This window comes from Lissotriton vulgaris, chromosome 12 (assembly GCF_964263255.1).
Source record: "Lissotriton vulgaris chromosome 12, aLisVul1.2, whole genome shotgun sequence".
Taxonomy (NCBI): domain Eukaryota; kingdom Metazoa; phylum Chordata; class Amphibia; order Caudata; family Salamandridae; genus Lissotriton; species Lissotriton vulgaris.
The window spans coordinates 112,522,719-112,533,971 of NC_141700.1; the positions used below are offsets into that span (position 1 = coordinate 112,522,719).

Here is an 11,253-nt window from a genome sequence, read left to right on the forward strand (position 1 = left end):
AAAACTGAAATTTGTGAATAACGATTATAAATCACAGCTTTAAGTAAGCATTGTGTAGCCTTTGCTTCAGCAGTTTTACTTTACGTGAACTGCCCAGTTCCAATACTTATCTTTTTCATCTTACTGTTTTCCCATGCAACATTAAGCATTCTTGGAGGTGAGCATCTGAGAAATATTCAGGAAAAAAAAGATTTCAATTGATAATGAAAATATCATGCACTCCTCCAAACCATCGTCGTCAGTATTACAACAATAGTCATGTACTTGAATAAACTGTTAAATTGTGAAGTGGGTGTAAATTTCCATATAACACTTATTTTTGCCTTTCCCCGACAGGATACTGAAGGGCAGCCAAATGACGTCCCCCTGACGTTTTGGGAGAAGACACCACCACTACTTCTTCACCTGGACAGATCTTAGTAAAGTGTGAAAAACACTGAAGTTAGCGCTTTTTAATAAATAAATATGGTTCAGAAAACATCAACGCTGGTTGGATCGTTCCTAAAAAAATTAATTTTGAAAATGAGTCAACACATCGACAAAGGAGTCACAGCAATCAACCATCTTAAGTACAACCAGAGTATGGTAACTTATCTGCTAACCACCCAGCTGAAGTTTTCGTCAAATACATCAATGTCAACATGCAGTCTTCAGGTTCCATGTTTCCTGAACAAGGCCTATCAAACCTTTTTCTACATTAGAACTGTTGCTTATTAATTCCTTGTAAGCACTATAGAACCTAAAATGGGATGTGGAGGGAGAGGAAAATGTGACAAAGAACAGGAGAGCATCTATGCATGCTCTAATTGATAAACAGTAAAAAGAAATTACAAAAAATGGTAACTCTCCTTTTAACTGGAGAGAAATTAAGTACATGTAATAAAGAGGCAGACAAAAACACCACGAAAAATCACACTAAGAAACACAAGTGCAACCTTTAAAAAATGCACAACAGTAGTCACATTGTGTGATTTCTGGAAAGTATTTGGCTTGGGAAATGCTACTCGGGGAAAAGGCAGAATGATTGAGGTACATTTCTATCATTAGGCATTAAGCCAAGTTCTAACAGTTAACAACCTCCCATGTGGCTCCCTTACAATATTTTACAGTGGGACTTTCCAGATTATTTTCACTGGAGCATAGCGAGATCCAACCCCACAAAAGATTTTCCATGGCTACCTGTGCCGGTTTGTAGTTTTGCCACTCCATGCACATCTAACCTTGCAGGAATTCGTTTAGTATTAAGAAATCAAGGGTGTCCATAGCACACTAACCAACTCAAATGAAGAATGGACAGGGAGGAAAAACTGTGAGAAAAACAGATTAAGTGTATTTCATAGTTAAGAGACCATGCATTCTTCACAGCATTAAGGGAACATAATAGATTTAAGGCCTGGACAGAAGTGTGCCTGCTCTCTTATTTGATTTTGTAAAGTGGATGCTTAAGAACTACCTGGACACTCAGGACTCAAAGCTCAAGAGGGCAAGCAGTGTTTAAAACCTTAGCGACACTCAACATTTTGAAGATGTTTAAGTCAAGTTAAAAACCTTTCATAAAGCCTAGGTGAGCAGGGAGAGCGTGACTAGAATTGACTTTAGGTTTTTGTATGGATTTGATGAAAAACTGTTTTTGGGATTTTCGCCTTCTATGTCAAACCAAGCATCTGGGAAAAAGATGGATTTTTACAAATACCTGTGCACAAATGAGAGAATAAATACGCAAAGAATTTCTTTTGATAAGGGGGACCCAAACGCTTTCTTTCTTTGTTGCTCACAGACCTGGAAAATAGCAACCACAGAAGCTTCGGACAACGCAGCATGCCAAGCTAAGCAAATCAGAGTTTAACTATGCAAGCACTTAAAAACTAGGCACAGAGTCTAAGTGAATCTGGTCTGGACTGCATCTAGCGATTGTCTCAGCTACAAAGGACAGCCCTTTTGGAAAGGTGAAAAATTGGCAGGACATCAGCATGCTCCACTCTCTTTAGGACAGATGAATTGATAATGACGCAGGCCAGAACACAGAGTAAGAGCAGCCTAATCACAAGCTCACAGTGGATCCTCCCCGTTTTCTTCTAGAGTTAATACGAAGGATCCCATTAAAAGTTTGAACTGGAACTGTTTAGTCAATTCTAGCACTTTAGAAAAAGTCAGTACCAACTACCACTTTATTAGAATCTCAATAACTGACAAGCATTCGCAAAGAGAATCGGTCTGGCACTGATTCCAAACTTTCCTGGTTAGTCAACCCTTGTTTAGCCAGTTTTTTTTGTTTTTATTTACTTTGATAGGTAGATGCTGGGCCCACAACAGCAGAACAAAAACACACACATATATATATATATATATATATATATATATATATATATATATATATACCCATATGAAAGAAGCTCCCAAATGAGGCGCCACACAAGGCGTGTCATTCACCTTTTATTTGGCAGGTAAGCGGGACAACAGCTTCACCCTTCCAGCAAAGATTAAAACCAAATGCGTTTCGGGCTTCCTTAGCCCTTGTTCACTGGTATCTCAGAGGGGTGGATAGCAGCACAAGTCTTTCACCGCACTCGCAGAGATTCAATTTATTTCCCGCCCCGATGGGCGTATGTGCTAAATGCATTGTGTTCTCATGAGTTATCAAAGTTTTTTCATCCATAGTGGGATGCCACTATACCCCAATTGTCTTTAATCACCACAGTGGGTTGCTGAAGCCAGGCGAGGCTGGGGCCTAGCTCCATTTTCTCCTCACCAAATCGTTACGTCGTCCCTGTCACGCCTCGTGGTTCATTCTGCGTTTAGGGGCTGCAGCATCAGCTGCAGGACAGCTCGCGGTCCGCAACACATCTATAAGAAAACAGCTCCCAATTGAGGTGCCACACACGGCGTGTCATTCTCCTTTTATTTGTCAGGTAAGCAGGATAACAGCTTCACCCTTCCAGCTAAGATTAAAACTAAACTGGTTTCGGGCTTCCTTATCCCTTGTTCACTGGTATCTCAGAGGAGGGGAAAGAGCAGCATGAGTCTTTCACCACACTCGCAGCAATTCAATTTATATCCCGCTCCCATGGGCATATGCACTACCTGCATTGTGGTCTCATGAGTTCTTATCAAAGTTTTTTCATCCATAGTGGGCTGCCGCCATTGTCTTTAATCACCAAAGTAGGTCGCTGAAGCCAAGCGAGGCTGGGGCCCGGCTTCATTTTCTCCTCATCAAATCGGTCACGTCGTCCCTTTCACGCCTAGTGGTTCATTCGTGTTTAGAGGCTGCAGCATCAGCAGCAGGGCACCTCGCGGTCCGCTACACATCCATATGAAAGAAGCTCCCACACACGGCGTGGCATTCACCTTTTATTAAGCAGGTAGGTTTGGTTCCATGAACTGTTTACCATGCTGGAATAAAGAATATCTATGAACTTTGCTGGATGGTGTGATTAAATGGTGAATATCTACTGGATTACGAGTGCATTCCACGCCTGCTTTGAGCGTGTGGTGAAACGGAATACGGACAGGGTGCCTTTGACCCTGGATGCACCGCAGTCCGAGTGTCCCGGTTTCTCAAAGGAAGTGAACAGTGATATATATATATATATATATATATTATATATATATATACACACACACACACACACACACACGCGCGCTAAATGAAAAACTATTTTTGGGTTAAAAAACAAAAACACACTGCTATGGTAGCACGAAATGGAACTATTTCATATGCTGATGTGTTCCATGTGAATGCACAAAATGCTGTCACTCACTGTTAAGTTAGCCAATGGCTGTTTTGGATTGAAGCAATGCCCATTCGTGCAATGAGCATAACGTGAAGGACACAACAAAGCAACAATGAAGATGGCTGGCTGAGTGTCCTTATAAGTAAGTATATCATACATATAATTTAAGATCAAAAGGTCTTGGCTGACACCACGCTTAAAGATGAGGGATTAAAACAAAATGTAGGAATATGGACCCCCATTGGCGGGGTTCTTTTTTTCTGCCATTCAAACTACCACAAATCCAGGCATCAACTGATGCTAGTCCCTTCACTTGCAGATACATTTATGACTCGTTGGTCTAGGTATGGAAGGACAGATGGCACACCCGTGGCATGTTTATTACTAGTCTTAGGTGTCAAAAAATAAAATGATGAAAGAGGGGAACCCTGGGGAACTCCTAAAGTAACCCCAACGGAATACGACACAGGGGTCCTTTAGTCACACATTATGACACACACAAAAATAAAAATGCATATACCACACAAAAGCTTGGTTCAATAGCAGCAACTTCAAATGTATTAATAGGGTCTAAATATCTACTTTGTCAAAGGCAGTGTTTAATCCCCGGCAGCACCTCCAAAGGTATGAATATATTGTCCAAAGCAGTTAACAGATCACCCAGAAATTCTATGAAGGACGAACTTAAGGAATCAACTCATATTTGGTCAAACGCTTTGGCCCGAGGAGTTACAATGATCGATGTACACTCATCGACTTTCCTTGTCTGAAAGTTTTAGAGAAAAATGCCTGACATAATTTACAGAGGTTTGTACTCTTGGCAGATTATCAAGGTGTATTTCCACATAAGATGTGTTTATATGCAATTGGCCTAAACAGAAATTTAATTTACATGGTCTAAGACAGGGTTCTCCAACAAGTACCTCGAGAGATACTGGTCCTAACGGACAGACAATGAGGAAGTCCTAGGAGGTAAGACAAATGTAAGCATTCAAAATCCACCTTTTCGTGCCCCATTGTGATATTATGTATATTATGAACAGGGGAACCCGCAAGGTAGGAAGGACCCTGGGTATCAACTAGTTATTTAGAACAATTGGTCCTTCAAACAATTATAAGTCAAGAACAGTAAATATAGACCAGAATCAGTACTATATTGATTCGCTATGTCCAGCCGGACATATGGATTTTATATTTTCAAAAAGTGAGTATTTAAGATCAAGACAGGACGTAATAGAGTGGGACACAGTCCTGTATCCTTCAAGGAGAGAACATAAAGACATTCACAAATAAACATTTTTCAGGCAAAACGGAAGAGCTTATCGCCGATGCAAAATAGTGAGGGCAAGCTTTTCAAGAAGTAGACAACGCACAAGCTTTAACAAGCATATTGTCTAAAGAGTCGACGACATTTCGATCTATAACGAGATACATAGATCATCATCAGGACGAAAGTTATTGGCACGCTCGAAAATTACACTGCCTAGTTGGAGAGTGTAGGTTCGGCGGGTCCAAGGGTTATAGGCGTATCAAGTAAGCACCAATTGTCACGAGTAAGGTTGGGACCCATTTCAAATAATACAACCATGCTCAACCACATTGGATTACAGCAGCACCTTTCAGCAGTAGGACGGCGTCCGCGGCGGTCAATGGCGTATTCAGGGTAAATGGCGGCGTCTTGCCGATCACAAAGGATGCCTTGAAGCAACTACGAAGCGGAATCGCTGGTGCTAGGATCGATCAGCGATTCCGCTTCGTAGTTGCTGCCAGCACTCACGGCATCCCTTGTGATCAGCAAGACACTGCCCTTTACCCCGAATACATTATTGACCGCCGCAGACGCCGCCCTACTGCGGACAGGCGCTGCTGTAATCCAATGTGGTTGAACATGGTTGTATTATTTGAAATGGGTCCCAGCCTTACTCATGACAATTAGTGCTTACTTGATACACCTATAACCCTTGGACCCGCCAAACCTACACTCGCCAACTAGGCAGTGTAATTTTCAGGCGTGCCAATACCTTTCGTCCTGATGATGATCTATGTATCTCGTTATAGATCGAAACGTCGTCGACTCTTTAGACAATATGCATGTTGTTAAACCTATGTGTTAAAGCCTGTGCATTGTTGTCTACTTCTTAAAAAGCTTGCCCTAACTATTTTGTATCGGCGATAAGCTCTTCCGTTTGGCCTGAAAAATGTTTGTTTATTTGTGAATGTCTTTATGTTCTGTACTTGAAGGATACAGGACTGTGTCCCACTCTATTACCTTCTGTCTCGATCTTAAATACTCACTTTTTGAAAATATTAAATCCATATGTCTGGCTGGACATAGTGAATCAATATAGTACTGATTCTGGTCTATATATACTGTTCTTGACTTAGAATTGTTTGAAGGACCAATTGTTCGAAGGACCAATTGTTCTAAATAACCCATTGTGATATTAGGAAGCCAAGATGATTCTAAGTCTGATGGGTATCCTAAATGAACTGCACGTTTGTCGCTGGAATAATGTGTTGATTGGTAAGTCATGACTTTGAATCCTGGCAAGGTCAACTCTACCTTCCACCCTACCAAAGCTCAGTAAATTGAGACCATGAGCGGGTATGGATAACAGCAACTCTGGGATTTAAAGGGACTAGACGCAGCAGATGTGCGTATGACACACTATATAAAAAGTTACTATTCCAACTATGTTGTTAGTAGTGGGTTTACATTTCTTGCAATAAACCTTTCCAATGGACCACACAGCAGTCTGCCTCTCCTGCCTTTAGCTCTCATAAAAAAAAAAAAAATCTGGTATTTCAACCGATAGAAAATGTGTTAGGCAATTTGGAGTCTTGAACCAAAAAGCAAACACAAGGATCTAATAACAACCCAAACCAAGACTTTCAAACCAAAAGAAAAACTAAACATTTTTCTACCACTGGAGCTAAAGCGGAAGTCCTCCCATAATGAAGCCAGGCAAGTGAACAAACACACAGTTCCTCCACATAATGAGGAATATTAAACATTGCAATAACAAGGCCAAACAGCCGCATATTATGTCCACATGGTTACCCAAAAACGTACGCGAGTATGAAGGCCAGACACACATAAGCTGTCCACACAATAGTGAACATCAACTACTGCCAGCATAAAATAAACGATAAATTAAACAGAACACACAAAACAGGCAATCGCACAGTTCAGTAATTTTCAAAAGGAATATAAACTAGAAAATCCCACCAGTCCAGCATGCCAAACTTTCAGTTTTACCGGTTAGCTCACACTTATATACAGTTAGAAAGTGCATGTCTCCTGCAGCCAGTCTATGGGCTCTCCTACCCAAAACAAGTCCCAAAAAGGCACCACGACTAAATGCCTATAAAACAGCAAAAAATGTATAGCTACAATGTCTAGTTACCATGCAACTAAACTAAGACCACTTCCAATTGCAACCACACCAGCTCATTAACCATTTGTTTCAGCTTAGTCAAAGAAAAAGAAAACAAAAGTAACCTGTCTGATTGCATGTAGATGACATAGATTCTGCTCAACCCGTCACTGACTCTGCCTACAGACAAATACACAACAAACATTAAAAACTCTTAATGTTTGTTACATGCCAGTTGCATAGACAGGATTGGTAAAAATATAACACGAGATTTGACAGGTCTAGGTGTAACAGACATTATGGAAAATATATTTTTCCATATAAGGGTGGTATATAAACCGATTAAATCGTCCTACCACACCCATTTACTACGAAGATATTACTGAATATGCAGGCAAATGCCACAACTCACTCACCACCTCAATAAAACGTCAAACTTTCCTAAAAGATCCAGCCACCGATATTAGCGTTCACAACCTGCTAGACACCATTCAAGCCAGGTGCTTACTGCATACATCACGTTTACCAATCTTCACCGCCTCGGAAAAAAAATCTTTAGTCACCTAATAAATCCAATCCGTAGCCCATGCTCCCACACAAACACTGTTCACTAGTCTCTTTGACAAGCAAATCAACTAACTGCCTTAAATGTCTTTCCTTCAGGTGTGCACTCAGGATGTAGACGTTTAACATGTGCAAAGAAGGCTAAATTTCTATTTAACAATATTCTTAACACTACTCAGAAAAAAATTGAACTTCCCAAACAAGGAAACTAATTCACCAATGTAGGGCTATAGTTCAATTCTGCAACATTTTGAGAAATGTTAAACATTAACCAAATAGTGTAAATCGGGGGTGAAACATTGACATTTAGCATTTCAGCGTAATAATGGCAATCACAGCTGAAGATAAAATACTACCAATACCATAATGAAATGAATCAAGTGATACAATGAACTCCATATGAAGCCATTTCCGTATTAACTGCTCGGGAATATGCACGTGGATCTATCTGTCCATTCAATGTACACTTCCGTATTTTGCTTTTGTGTCGGCCAGTATGCCTGTTCCCTCCCGCAAACCGTGACTCCGTGTGTAATCTCACTCGCGTAGCATCCTCCATGTAAACTAAATGGCTCTATATTAAGGAGATCTGAATCCACATAGGGCGTGTCCGGCTGACGTGGACACCACAGAGCACAAAGCTACAAGAAGACATTTATGGGGGGCACGCGAACGGGATCTTCAGAGCGGTCTGACATTCAACTCATTAGATGGATGACATGACAGAGGAGACTTGCACATGAGCATAACATCCCCGCTTTCTCTGTGATACCTATTTTGTTAACAAAAACGCGCCTATATATGTACAGAATTAAGAACGACTCAGCACTTTTGGTCGCCCGCAAAGTGTGCACACATGAGAACTGCATCAACTGACCCACAGTTTTGGGAGCAGAAGTCGATACAAAGGTACCACAACTGTCTAATAGTTCAATCTGCAATGAGGCTGTATATTTGACTTTGGGGTACGGTTAAAAGTGTTACAGGGCGAGAGACTGCGCAAAAGCATGAGGGCACAAGTGAAAACGACTCCAACGCTGGCGCCACTTCCAATAGAGTTGTATATCTGGAGAACATCCCCACGAGACTGACGTGGTGTGGCAATATTAAGATTGTAAAGCACAAGACACCCTTTCCCAGCCAGGACAGCACCCTCCCGAATGCAAGACACGTTACACTTGTAGGTCGGTACACACTAAAGTGAGTATATCGGCTACGCGTATGCCGGATGGGGGCGCTTTGGCGCCTTCACTATTCACCTCCCGGACACATAAAAATACAGCCATGCTGTTGGCCGTCGTGAGAGGAGAAGCAGCGTTTCAGACTAACATATACAGTCAACGACTAACCTCCACGGTACTCACCCTCTCTGGCCCCGCCACTCTTATCGCCACTGGTTTTAGAGTTTATTTTTTAAAATATTATTTATTTCTCCCTCTCAGGAGGTTACAAAATGGCGGTCGCACCGGAAGTGAAAGCTCGCAGGCCGCAGACGCTCTAGCTCAGAGGAGAGAGCAGCGAGAGAGGAGATCTGAAGGGGCGTGGCTACGTATTTAGACAAAGACAAAGGACTAAAGAGCGTGCAACCTGAAGATAAATGATTCGTGCGACGCACTATCACGTGATTGAAACGTCACACTGGATAAACATTCTGTTTTCATCATTTTGTAGTGGCAGGAATAAGGTAATCAAGAGAAGAATAATGACCGTGACGAGGACTTGGGTCCTAGGTTTCATGCTCTTAAAAGCTAGAAACATGTGAAGATCATAATTTCAGTTAATATCTGTACTGTAAGTTTGAGAGTGTGAGTGCCAAGAATGTGTTCTTGTAGACCAACATGGAAAAAATTGAAAAATAGTGGTCGTTTGTTTTTGGTTTGTTATTCTGGGACAGCCGTGAGCTAGAAGATGAAAAATAAGTAGTGTGAAATTTTCCAGATTCTTTTGTAATGTGGCAATTTTATGTGAGGGCACTTCTCTACTACAATAACAAGTACATGTCCATAACTGCCAAGGCTTCAGATTGCTTATGTGTGACATTTTCATAATTTCATTGTAATTATGAGTGTCTTTCAACGACTATGAGTGACATTTTCTCGTGATCAAAATCAAGCAATGAAAAAGAGGGAAACATATCAATGTCAGAATTACTACAGCTTAAGCAACGAGAAACTCTAAGATCATCTTAAAACTACTGCAAAGCACCAGCAATAGAAAGGCACTGTGTGGTATATCCTTCTTTCCTTTCCATTGTAGAGCTTTAATATGTCATTGTAGAGTGTTGCCTATGCAATTTAGAATGTATTACGTTTTGTGTTCTAAATCAGAGGAGCGGTTGGAGCTTATCTGATTTAGAAGCTTTGCTCTGTGCTCTGGTGGGTCCTTGGATTGAGCTAAATAAATCCATATTTTGAAACCCTAATTTGCCTCCTCCGCATCTTTACAATGGCGACGAGGTTCTTTTAAATACATTTTTGGACCCACTATGATTTTGAGCACATTTTAAATTTACGACGATTTTAATTCAAGATTCGGACTTACGCTGCAATTTCCTTCAAGCGCTGTTCTCAATGCTGGTTGAGGTGATGTCTCTTTGAAGCTTTAAGGTACTGTTATTTACGTTCTATTTTTGGATTCCCACTCGCTTATTGCTTAAGCGTCTCTGTGGCAGTTGGTCATCACGCGTTCCTGCCTTTTCCCAACTGATGACGTCTGTGAATTACAACGGACTTCTGATGGAACGCGGTGCACTCAGCACGCAACGCCCCTTCTATTGGGAATTCCATGCGCATCATTGAGACGCACCGCGCTTCACTGAAACGCAGCGCACATCACGCTGCGTAGCGGCCATTTTAGTCAGCTGTTTTCTGAAATCGGCTTCACAGCGCGGAAACATTTTCTTCGCATCGCACTTAAAGCGATTATATGAAGGTTTCTACTGGCGAATTCAGTGATTCGCTCACTCTTACTACGTCTACATGAAGATTTCTGCAGGCGAATTCAGTGGTTTGCTCACGACTATTTAAAGTTGGTATTTATTTTGTTTTCTTGATCACAGCACAGGTGTGGTAAACTGGGAATTCTATTTTGCCTTCAGTCGTGTTCACTTGTGCTTGCTGCAATCATTACTTCTGTGATTTGCACACAATATTTAAACGAGGTTGCACTCTTTTCTACAGTGATGTGCACACTTTACTTTTATTTCTACAGTGATGTGCACACTTTACTTTTACTGAAGGTGCATTTTGCTATTTTATTTCTACTGTGATTTGCACACAATATTTAAATAAGGTTGCAGTTTTTACTTCTGTGACTTGCGCACAATCACATCTTATCTTCTCTTTTCCACAGTGGTGTGCACACTTCTTTTGCTGAAAGTGCATTTTGCTATTTTATCTCTACTGTGATTTGCACACATTTTATAGCAATTTCACTTATTTGTTTGTATTACTGATGGCAGCATCTCAAATCTGCAATCAACCTTCCATATTTCTACAGATACCTGGCAAACCTAAACTTAGCTGGAAAAAATGGTTTGATACTTTTGATAATTATTTAGTTGCTATTGATGGTACTAAATT

At 41.0% G+C, this 11,253-nt stretch overlaps 1 protein-coding gene across 2 annotated transcripts in view; it reads right to left on the reverse strand.

The window, feature by feature from the left end:
* GABPB2 (GA binding protein transcription factor subunit beta 2) overlaps positions 1-9,188 on the reverse strand; it is a 117,263-nt gene extending 108,075 nt beyond the window's left edge. The window contains exon 1 of one of the 2 annotated variants that reach the window (XM_086947432.1): positions 9,037-9,188. The gene's annotated coding sequence lies outside the window, so the exon portion shown is untranslated. The remainder of the gene's footprint in view (positions 1-9,036) is intronic. The other variant, XM_086947433.1, reaches the window with a different exon arrangement.
* Between the last annotated feature and the right edge of the window lie 2,065 nt (positions 9,189-11,253).